We start from the raw sequence: 12905 nt of genomic DNA, 5'->3' as shown, positions 1-12905 counted from the left end.
AAGTGCATTCGACAGTAAAGTACATAACAATCTCTTTATGTCATTAGCATTGAGCTATTCCAAATTGTCTGCACTGGGTTTTTCTCCAAGTCCTTTTGTTGTACTATCCTCAGATGCAATATTACATGTATCCCACTTCAACCAAAATATTGCATTTCATTGAATATGAGCAACTCTGCATCCCATCTACTGGCCAAAGGGGCATGCATCTTTTGATCTCTGTTATATTTTATTTTTAATGTGTGACATTTGAGTTAATTTTCGTTTTTGTGGTGCATTAAGAAAAATATATCTGCTAGATGGTATATTGAAATATTGTCTTATGGATGCAATGACTTTCAATTCTGAATTGGTGATGATTTATAACTAATGAGAAAATTAAGTGTTATTCTATAGTAAACAACTCCATTTTTTGCAACAAAAAAGATCTAAACCACATGTATGCATTGAATAATGAAATATGTACTACAAAACATGTTTCCAGGACTAAAAAAACAAATATTTGTAAGGTCTTTCAAGTAAAACATTGATTTTTTGAACAGTAGACCAATTTAGTAAATCAGACACTTAAAATGTCAACAAAAATATCCCATTTCCTGATATATTTAAAATTGATAATATTATATACAGTAGTTATGTTATATTTATTTATTTAAACTGATATCTGATTTTGTGGACTCTAATGTATTTTCAGTTTTTAAAGTTATGGATTGTAATCTCCAGTCACTGCAGTCATATTTTAAGGTCAGGATTTCTACCGTTTATTGACACTCTTAAATTTCAAATCAATATAGCGTCTTTATACAAAAATAATATGACTGTGTATATAAAGTATATTGCAAGATACCCCCAAAATGTCACTTATATTAATGCCTGAAATTAAGATATTCAAATTGGACATGAGTGATATCATTTTTGATATTCTGTCGAAAGTCTGAGATTTGATTATTTATCTCAGTCATTCATGCACAAATCGGTCAAAGTTAGCAAAAATTACCCTTTCTTGACCCTTACTTCTGACCACATATTCATCAAACTGTGACCTCTGTATTGATTTGTGTAAACTGCAAAGTAATTTCTTACTTCATCAGTAAAGTGAGCAAAAGTCTGATAAACCAACAGAGAGAGTTAGAAAGTGAGTGGAATATAAACTAAGCATTTATTTTAATGAGCAGAACAAATGGATAAACAGCAACAACATCCATGTATATCAAAGTATATATATATAGTAAGAAGTAAGTACTTAGTAGAGACATCCGGACTTGTTACATATTTTATATTTGACATAAGTTTCTGATGTATAATGCATTTGTTTTGGGTGATTAAAGGATTAACTCCCATGTACCAAACAAAATCTCCATTAAAAAATAAAAAATATAAGTTATGTTGTAAGTCGGGACATCTCTAGTAATAGAAACTATAATAAGAACAGGATGTATATATATAGAGATCGATAGATCATAGATAGAAATATTATAAAGTGTAGGAAAAACAATAATATGAACAGGATGTCAAATACGTCATTTGGTCTCTGGTGGATAGTTGTCTTATTTGACATTTATACCACATCTTGCACATCATTTTATTTTTTTATAGTATTTGAAATAACAAAAGGTCTCCAAAAGTCTGTTTGTCTTTGTTTTTTTTAGCTGACTTTTCCATAAATGTTTTGGATGACAAAATTTATTTTAAAACAGCAATATGACAAATGTTTGTCTCTGTGTTTACCAACTCATAACTCGTTTGTCTTATACAGTCAGAAAACAATGTCAGTTTTTTATAGGCTGAAACATTGCTGAGTATTAAAGGACCTTGCATTTTTTGTGTAATTTGTCCTTTTGACTTTAATTATACAATCTTAAGATTAAAATAATTATAACATTACACAAGACTGTACTTATGTGTTCAAATGTGCATATTGTCTTAAATGTGGACCATTACATGTATTGAGATTTAAACAAAGTAATTACATGTACAGTACTTAATACTTAACAAACAAAATGACCTTGTAATAATGAAAACTTGAGTTTATTTATATTCAGCAATTTAACTGTACCTTTTAAACCACCGGTTGTCTTGAAAGATAGATAATATAAAAGATATAAGTTGTGAAAAATGCAGTTTGAGCTACATTAACCCTAATTTAGATATGCCTGACAAACTTTATAAAATAAAAGGGCAGCCACTTTTGTAAAGTATATGATACTTTTAACTTCTATTATGGTTCTTTTCTAAAATAATTCCCTTTGATCTTCATGTTCTATGATAATTTTCCATCAGGCTACTTGAATAAGATGTGTTTTTCTCAGTTGTGCATGTAGAGAAAGAGAATGTGATGACATCATGAGCAATATGTCATTGACATTGTCACGACCATTACGTCATTGACACTGCCTAGGAAAATAGTGATTATTTATGTTTTTTGAAACTTGATACATTATATCTCATCTTTATCTTGTAGAATGGTGTTGAAATTTATTTTTTATAATTGTATCTACAATATCATGTACAAAAAATAAAATGGCCAAATGAAAATGCATCTATATGTTTTTTCAAAGGTATCTGACCCTTCCTTGCGTTTTCTTTTGCCAACCTGCCATTAAATGTACTGAATTAAAATAGATCTTCATAAGATGGCATTCTGCAAGTGGGAAAGCATATACTTTTTATGCCCCACCTAGGGGCACAATGTTTTTCGGGTCTGTGCATCCCTTCGTTCGTCCGTCCATTCCTCCGGCTGTCCCGCTTCAGGTTAAAGTTTTTGGTCAAGGTAGTTTTTGATGAAGTTGAAGTCCAATCAACTTGAAACTTAGTACACATGTTCCATATGATATGATCTTTCTAATTTTAATGCCAAATTAGAGTTTTTACCCCAATTTCATGGTCCACTGAACATAGAAAATGATAGTGCGAGTGGGGCATCTGTGTACTATATGAATTTATGTGCGGTATGCGGAATGAATTTGAAAGATTGCGCATTAATTTTATAATGGGGATTTTGTATAAGTTGTATAACTATTGCCGTTAACCGGTTTGGCGGTCAGTATAAAAGGTAATTGCACGGGTTTTTTAGTTATCGAGGACTGGGTAGTGACCACACAATCGCACGTCATATATATAGGTAGAAGTTTGTTTTTTGTTTTCCCATCATGTCCGATATTGAGCCAGACAACTTATTGAATGATATTCAACCTGAAGTTGCTTCACATGCTGGGGTTCCTGACGAGGAGATTTCCAATGCTGATTTGCTTTCTCTGATGCAAAACTACTTTGGTAAGAAGTTGTCGGGGATTGAAAGAAATTTCGCTGACACTACACAGAATTTAGCCCGTAAAGTCAAGAAGACCGAGAATAATTTACGATACAAAGGAAATCAGGTGCAGTTTGATCTAAATTCAGACATTTTAGACAATGTTAGTGGCGCTTTAGACAACTTGCATCATAAGAGATATTCCAAGGCCGTTTCTTTATTGGAGGAGTCGGAAAAGGTGTTAAAGAAGAGAAACAAATTGATTCGTATAGCGGACAAGTCAGAGGCAGGATGGAAAACCGTTGACGAATATCTTTCTGACGAGGTAGCTAGCAATTCAGAAGACGAGAAGAAGATACGAGCTGCAGAGACCAGAGCCGTGAAGAAGATGAAAGTAACAAAGGGTAGTACAGGTAACAGGAGTGTAAAGAAAAGACCCGCTGAAGCTGCAGGTGGCCCGTCTTCAGTCGCTGGTGGAGCTGATGGTGTTGCAGCTGTTTCACAGCCGCCCTTTCGTGTTGGCGGGGCATCGGGCCCTAATCCAAGATTCATCAGATCAAAAGCCAGAGACATCTGCTACAAGTGTGGGTTGTATGGGCATTGGGCCAAAGAATGCAAGAACGGAGGGAACAGTAACTTCACAGCTCCCAGAGGATCTTCTGCATAAAAGAAATTCGGACATTTTACAGGTACAAAGCTTAGACAATTTTCAAACTTATTTTGAATATGAATCCGGTTCATATTTGATTAATGTACATAATAGACTGAAGCATTCTATTTCTTTTTGGAAAAGCATCAATACTTCAGATTTTATTCTAGATATAATTAATTCTGGTTATAAAATTCCTTTTATCAAAGAACCTGAAAGTGTATTTTTGAAAAATAATAAATCTGCATTTGATAATTCAGATTTTGTAGGGAAGGCTATACAGGATTTGTTAGATGCTAATTTGATCAGAGAGGAGTCGAACGCACCTTTTGTTGTAAATCCTTTAACGGTATCTGTAAGTCAGTCAGGTAAAGGTCGTTTGATTTTAGATTTACGACATGTAAACAAACAGGTACGTTATTGTAAGGTTAAATTCGAGGACTGGAAAACAGCTAGTCAGTTTTTAACTTCGAATTGTTTTGGGTTTGTTTTTTATCTTAAATCTGGTTATCATCACATAAATATCTTTCCTAATCATCAAAAATATTTGGGATTTTCATGGAAGTTGGGTAATTCTGTAAAATATTACGTTTTTACTGTTTTGCCTTTTGGGCTTTCATCAGCAGGGTATATTTTTACAAAGGTAGTTCGTCCTTTGGTAAAACATTGGCGTAAGGATGGGATTAAGATAACTGTTTATTTAGATGATGGCTTGGCATTAGCAGAAGAAGAACAGGTATGTGCCCAACAAGCTATACGGGTGAAACAGGACTTGATTTTGTCGGGATTTGTACCCAATAAAGATAAGTGTATTTGGAGGCCTGTACAGAATTTAGTCTGGCTTGGATTTATATGGGATTTGAAACATTGTTTATTTCAATTGCTTCCAGAGAAAGTGGCAAATCTGGTAGATTTAGCAGGAGTCATATTAGAACAGCCTCACAAAGTGAAAATAAGGTTGCTTGCGAAATTTTGTGGTAAAATTATTTCTTTTACCCCAGTTATTGGAAATGTCACTCAGATAATGACTAGGTGCACTTTTTCAGTGATTAACAGTAGAGATGAGTGGGATCAATTTGTAGATTTGAATTTTTATTCAGGTTCTATACGAGAGATTTTATTTTGGAGACCAAATATTGTAAGTTAAAAGCCTGTGGCAATCTTGCGAGAAAATTCAGATTTTAAAGTATTCACTGACGCCAGTGATGGTGCAGCTGCTGGTTTTGTAGCTAATTCTGATTATATCATGCATAAGCAGTGGTTGCAGCATGAAGCTATAAAAAGTTCCACTTGGAGAGAATTGAAAGCTGTTGAACTGTCTATAGATAGCTTTAAGCATTTACTATCGAATAGTTTAGTTTCGTTTTTCACAGATAACCAAAATACTGTTGGTATTATTCAGAAAGGTAGCAAAGTGCCAGAATTGCAAACGTTGGCTTTGTCAATATTTAGTATTTGTGTTTCTTTTAATATTTCGTTATATCCACAATGGATCCCGAGGGAAGATAACGAAAAAGCAGATGCTTTGAGTAGGATCGTCGATATTGACGATTGGGGTATTTCGTTTGAATTTTTCAACTTCATAGATAGATTATGGGGATTACATACAGTTGATAGGTTCGCTAATATGAACAATGCGAAACTCGGGAGATTTAATTCTTCATTTTGGAATCCATGTACGAGTGCAATTGATGCTTTTACTTGTAATTGGAATGGGGATAATAATTGGTTAGTCCCCCCTGTTAATCTTGTTAGCAAATGCATCAATCATTTAGTTAACTGCAAGGCAGTAGGAACATTAATCGTTCCGAAATGGCCATCGTCTGCGTTTTGGCCTCTTTTATTTAAGGAAAATTTAGAATATGCTTGGTTTGTCAGAGATGTTTTAGAATTTCATGAGATTGACAGAATCTTAGTTGCAGGCAATAATAAGAATTCTATGTTCGCTAATGGGACATTTAATGGGCTATTATTAGCTGTTCGTTTGGATGCTTCTCAGATGAATTAACATGCTTTTTATTATTTACAGATTGTGGATAAAGATGTTACACCACTGGGTGTTTTTTATATAATGATTACGCTGGACTGCCTTAAAGGTTGCTGGACCGTGAATGTGTTTAGAGGTCACTGGACCATATGTTTAAGTGTCACTGGACGTACATCTTATAAGATGTTTTACGTATTTGCATTGTGTAGTGTTGGTCACAGGACCATATAGAAATCATAATGGTACGTATTGATTATACTATAGATTTTTTATTGGAGTGTTTATTTGATTACAGAAAATATTTTCTACTGGATTCTGGTCTGAAAATGAAAAAGTGGCACATCCTGAGCTTCGTCTGCTTTTACATAATTTGCCAACAACTGTAACCGATGCTAGAGCTAAATCTACAGTAGACAAATATAGTGGTGGTTTTAAAAGATTTGCCAAATGGACAGAAAAGTATCGTGAAATAACTTGTATTTTACCATGCAAAGAAATATATGTTGGTCTTTATCTGCAAAATTTAATAGAATCTGCAAATCATTTTAGTATAATTGAGTCTGCATTTTATAGTATCAGATGGGCACACAATTTAGCTGGCGTAAAAAATCCTTGCGACTCTGATTTAATTTCTTCAATAGTTGAGTCAGCAAGAAGAACACTTTCTAGACCTATCAAGAAAAAGGAACCTGTGACACCTGATATTATGATTAAATTGTTTGCTAGATATAATACTTCCAATAGCACACTCAAAGATTTACGTTTACTTACTATCTGTTCTTTAGCGTATACTGGTTTTTTACGTTTTAATGAATTATGTAACATTAAAGCCAAACATATAAGTTTTTGTGACGGTTATATAGATATTTTTGTCGAAAGGAGCAAAACAGATTGCTATAGAAAAGGCAACCATGTTTTCATATCAAAGCTAGAAAGTCCACAATGTCCTGTTGCTCTACTTTCAAATTATTTAGATGTAGCGAATATAGATATGAAGTCCGATATGTATATTTTTAGATCGATCTCGTTTTTTAAGAGTCGCAATGTATTTTCATTAAGAAAGAAAAATGTATGTTTGTCGTACACTAGAACTAGAGAAATCGTATCTATGGCATTAGCTGATTTTGGCTGTAGTATATCTGATTTTGGTTTACATAGCTTTAGAGCTGGAGGGGCAACAGCCGCCGCTCAGTATGGCATATCTGATAGATTATTTAAAATTCATGGTCGCTGGAAATCAGATAGAGCCAAAGACGGATATGTGTTAGAAAATTTACAAAAGCGTTTATCAGTTTCTAAGAATCTTGGAATTTAGTTACATGTATATTTCTGTCTACTTTCTTTGTGCGTCGAGGTGGTCACTGCGCCATTCAGTATCCAAACTTGTGTTTGTTCTATTGTATTTAGAAAGTAAAGGCTAATGTTGAAGTGTACATAATTGCATGTGCTCAATTATGTACACATATGTTCAAAATAGATGGAGCATTTTAGCACATAAATACTTTATGTTTGGTTAAACAACGTGCATTAAAACATAAATGAATTTATGTGCGGTATGCGGAATGAATTTGAAAGATTGCGCATTAATTTTATAATGGGGATTTTGTATAAGTTGTATAACTATTGCCGTTAACCGGTTTGGCGGTCAGTATAAAAGGTAATTGCACGGGTTTTTTAGTTATCGAGGACTGGGTAGTGACCACACAATCGCACGTCATATATATAGGTAGAAGTTTTTTTTTTTTTTTGTATACAAAATATTTGTATTTAAGTTTTATATAGAACAGTATTTAAATGTGTTGTATTTATTTTGTAGATTATTTTGTTGCAGAACATGATATTGTCCAAGATTCTGTCAGGCAGTGTATCTTGTGTTTTTGATGGACTTTATTATTTTAGTTTGATGGACTTAACCAGATCAGATACATATTGTATTAGGAAAATAAAATTTGAGGTGGTCACTGCGCCATTCAGTATCCAAACTTGTGTTTGTTCTATTGTATTTAGAAAGTAAAGGCTAATGTTGAAGTGTACATAATTGCATGTGCTCAATTATGTACACATATGTTCAAAATAGATGGAGCATTTTAGCACATAAATACTTTATGTTTGGTTAAACAACGTGCATTAAAACATAAGGACACATTTCTTGTTTAACCTTAGATTTCAGCCTTGAACTATAGAAAAAGTACATATACATTGTATATTGATCTGTTTTATTGTATTAATTATCTTAATGATGATATCTGATTAATAACAAGATATTATAATATTACAGGTCAAGTGACATAGTTGGATGGTTACCCAAGTTTTTGAACTTTGTGATGTGACATTATGATAGTACAACACTGATAACATTCAAGTTTTCTGATGATCCACTGCCAAATATTTACTATAGACTTTATTGATATATTCATAAAGCCTTCAGATCCTGTATGGATTATAATTAGAAATATTTAAATCGGGTAAGGAATATCAATATTGTTTTTATGTATATAATACCTACTATTACATATATATATACATGTAATGCAAAAAATGCATACTTGTCATGCTAAGCACATATATATGATTAATTTGACGGATAGCTTTAATTTTTAAGTGTTTATTTTTGTTGAAGGTTATATATATCTGGTGGTGTTTTCTCTTTTCATAAACAATTTTAAAGCTATTAACTATTGCATTATTAAAACGTTTTAGAGTGTAATATAAATTCTGGACACATTGATTATTTAATGGATTAATGCATGTTTGAATTAGAAAGTTTTTTCAGGAGTTTACTAGGTAAGAACACAAGCTAAGCAGTTGTCCTACATTGTAGAGTAGAACAGTGATAATGACCCTGGCATCATAATTATCTATTTGGACACATTCATGTTATTCTTAATCTCAGCTTTACAGACTACACTGACAGATAAAGGGGTACCCGATGGGTGGGTGTCCCCCTTTAATTATAAGATGATGCAATGTGTATTATACAATTTCAAGTATTGCAATAACTTTTTTTAACAGATTGATTTTCAGTATTTTTCCTTATCAAAGCACAAACTTTACATTTATAACATGAAAATTTATGCATGCAAAATATCTTACAGTTTACATTTGAATCCAGAAATAAGACTTGATGGAACCCTCCATTCCATATTTCATGTTAAGCTGAACATGAACATATTTTATGTTTTGAATAATTTGAATCTTGTATTTTCCTAATGATTACACAAAATATTTCTTGAATTTGTATTTATATTGGAATGAAATAAACCTTACACAATCACTTCATATAGTTATTGGATGCCTAAAAGCAACTGAAAGAAAATTAAAATTAAAATATTCATTTTACTTTAAAAATTACTTGTACAATATTATTATTCTTTAATCCATTCAAGTCTAGCAATTTTATTATGTGTATGAAATGTGCCTTGCCTTTTCTCCAGTTAAAGTATGCGATAGTACAAATTACCAAGACAAAAACAAGTACCATGGGCTAAAATATATTATGTCCATAAGTCTGCCTAATTAGAATGTCAATCAAATGTTATTACGTGTTTTTTTCATATAACATAAATATAATATATATACTATATAAACTTGCATTTTCATTTCTGTTGTTTTAAAACCTATAATTATAAATTCAATAGTTCAATAAAATTCTTTATGGTTGATATATATGTATAAGCAGAGAGATATAATACAAGTATTAATTATACATGTCTGGTGTGAATAAATAATCAATGTACTATCATGACTATAGTCTGTGTTTTGGTTAAACATCTGTTTGATATTCAAATAAGATAATCACATTGTACTATATAATTAAACATTTAAGCTATACAGATTTTGTTTTCATAAGGTGTTAGGGCTTTTACACACTCCCACTGAAGAAAAGGATTTAATTCAATAAAAGCTGACACTGCAAGTGGATATTTTTTAAATATATAATTTAAGATTTTAAAAAGTGATTACCAAAGTTCATATGGATAACAGGAATACATTGAACATTTTATGAATATTTTACTGCAAATGGAAATAGAATTTGTGATGAATTGATTTAAGTGACCTTTTAGGCATCAAATGAACTAATTCTACAAGACATATGATTTCTCAAAAGGTAGATATTTTTTATTTTGGTTTGTATCAAATTAAGGGGGACTAAAAGAGTATCCCACTGTCAATGACTGCATGTACATCAGGAGCAATTTCTCAGAAATTATTTATGATACAGTCATATGATTTGGTGTATATCTGCACCCTGGAGAGACTAACCATATCCAGTAAGATGAAGGTCACATGTTTGATATTTTTTGGTTTAGTGGCTTTTCTGTGTTAGAGCTTTTGATTTTGCCATTTGATTAGGGACTTTCCTTTTTGAATTTTCCTCGGAGTTCAGTATTTTTGTGATTTTACTTTTTGAAAAAGTTTTTGACTTGATGGTTTGTATTATGTTTCCTTTTTGAATTTTCCTCGGAGTTCAGTATTTTTGTGATTTTACTTTTTGAAAAAGTTTTTGACTTGATGGTTTGTATTATGTTTGTTATTGAGTTTGAATCTCAGATACTAAGAGATATAATACAAGTATAATTAATAATACCATGTATTATATTTCTCTGGTATAAATAAATAATCAATGTACTAAAGTCTTTGTTTTGGTTCAACATGTGTTTGACCATTGAGTAAAGCAGCATCCCTCAAGAAGTACGGTAGGTGATTTTTGACCTAAATTTTATGCTGCATTGACTTTTTCAAGTTTTATTTCTTTAGAACAGATCTCAGATACTAAATGACCAACAATCCTATAAGTAGTTGCAAGGATGAATCCATGGTAAATTAAAGCACATACTCAAATGAGATTAATTTTATACCAAAAAAAAAAAAGGCAATATAGAATTTAAGTTCTATTGCCTGAACAAATATATATATATATACTATGAAAGGATCTGTGTGTAAAAGAATCTCTTTGTGTTGTCTTGTATCAATCACTCTTATGGTTGAAAAAAAGTGTAAAATCTTTGCTGGACTAGACTCATGGATTTGTCAAGTCCAGTCCTGTTAGGATTTTACACTTTACCCAACTATATAGTTACTCTAAAATATTGAAATGTAGAAATTTTAGATTTAAGGCTTATAACTTGAAGATTTATCTTAAGAGATATCAAGTTTGTAGGTTAAGTTATCAGTTGAAGACTTATCTTAAGATATCAAGTGTTTAGGTTATAAGTGGACAGTTTGATATATATTAACAGTAAGGTGACTATGCAAAAAAGAAATTTATTGATTTTTTGTCGAGCCTTCGACTTTAGTCGAAAAAGCGAGACATAGCGATCCTACATTCCGTCGGCATCGTCGTCGTCGTCGTTGTCGTCGGCGGCGTCCACAAATATTCACTCTGTGGTTAAAGTTTTTAAAATTTTAATAACTTTCTTAAACTATCCTGGATTTCTACCTAACTTGGACAGAAGCTTGTTTATGATCATAAGATAGTATCCAGAAGTAAATTTTGTAAAAATAAAATTCCTGTTTTTCCGTATTTTACTTGTAAATGGACTTAGTTTTTCTGCCGGGAAACATTACATTCACTCTGTGGTTAAAGTTTTTAAAATTTTAATAACTTTCTTAAACTATCCTGGATTTGTACTAAACTTGGACAGAAGCTTGTTTATGATCATAAGATAGTATCCAGAAGTAAATTTGTTAAAAAAAAATTTCCTTTTTTCCGTATTTTACTCATAAATGGACTTAGTTTTTCTGCCAGGAAACAATACATTCACTCTGTGGTTATAGTTTTTAAAATTTTAATAACTTTCTTAAACTGTCCTGGATTTGTACCATACTTGGACAGAAGCTTGTTTATGATCAAAAGCTAGTATCTAGAAGGAAATTTTGTTAAAATTTGTACCTGTTTATCCATATTTTAGTTATAAATGGACTTTGTTTTTCTTCCAGTTTACATTAAATACAGTCTGCAGTTAAAGTTTTTAAAACATTTATTAGATTCATAAAATATCCTGGATTTATACCAAACTTTCACAGAAGCTTCTTACAATCAAAAGATAGTATCTAAAGGAATATTTTTATTGATTTTTTCCCTCATTTTTGTTGAGCCTGCGATTAACAGCAAAAGTAGGCGAGACACTGGGTTCCGCGGAACCCTTACGAATTTTTTATATAATGATTGAAATATAATATTTCCTAGTCATGCTAGTGGATACTTGCAATCCTTACTTTTTTGATAATAGCTGCAGGTGCACATTGTAAAATAATTGTGTTAAACCAGTGGTAATATTTTTTTTTTTTTACAATTTTAATGTTTTGGAACAAATATGCATATACTTTTTGACATCTACATGTAGTTCTCATAAACTATAGCAATAACCATATAATTTTGATTGCTGATACATCTTGGGCAGTCTGGAAACTTGCCTCAAAAAGTTGGTATGACCTTTTTTAGCTTGCCTGACCTAAAATATCAAGTGAGCTTTTCTCATCACTTGGTGTCTGTCGTCTGTCATCCATCATCGTTAACTTTTACAAAAATCTTCTCCTCTGAAACTATTGGGCCAAATTTAACCAAACCTGACCACAATCATCATTAGGGTATCTAGTTTAAAAAATGTGTCCGGTGACCCAGCCTACCATCCAACATGGCTAAAAATAGAACATAGGAGTAAAATGAAAGTTTGGTCTATTATTTTGAAAACCACTATGAATGGAGAAAATCTGTCGGGGGGGGGGGGGGGGGAGGGGGGCAAAAATTTTCAGAAGAATGAGATCTACATATTGTCTATTTACTTCAAAACTGTCAGACGATTTCTGATCGAAGTTAATGCCCTTTAATGACTCTTATTATCAAATTTTTGCTTTTTTGCTTAATATCTGAAAAACTATTATAGATGGATTGAAACTTAAATAAGCAAAAGTGATCAGCAAGACAAGATCTACAAATACGTTCGCAATCTTGACATCGTCTGATGACCTCTTATTGGAGTTATTGCCTTTGGATAATGATTTTTACCATTTTTTTG

At 31.9% G+C, this 12905-nt stretch overlaps 1 protein-coding gene across 2 annotated transcripts in view; it reads left to right on the top strand.

The window, feature by feature from the left end:
• Positions 1–671: 671 nt before the first annotated feature.
• LOC127727044 (solute carrier family 4 member 11-like) overlaps positions 672–12905 on the top strand; it is an 80965-nt gene continuing 68731 nt past the window's right edge. Inside the window, exons 1-2 of one of the 2 annotated variants that reach the window (XM_052234450.1) lie at positions 672–744; positions 8165–8351. The gene's annotated coding sequence lies outside the window, so the exon portion shown is untranslated. Of the gene's footprint in view, positions 745–8164; positions 8352–8516; positions 8671–12905 lie in introns of those variants that run through there. The other variant, XM_052234451.1, reaches the window with a different exon arrangement.

The sequence above is a fragment of the Mytilus californianus genome, unplaced genomic scaffold (genome assembly GCF_021869535.1).
Source record: "Mytilus californianus isolate M0D057914Y unplaced genomic scaffold, xbMytCali1.0.p SCAF_19, whole genome shotgun sequence".
Classification (NCBI taxonomy): domain Eukaryota; kingdom Metazoa; phylum Mollusca; class Bivalvia; order Mytilida; family Mytilidae; genus Mytilus; species Mytilus californianus.
Note: the sequence above shows the minus strand (reverse complement) of the source record. Positions and strands in the feature narration are given on the sequence as shown.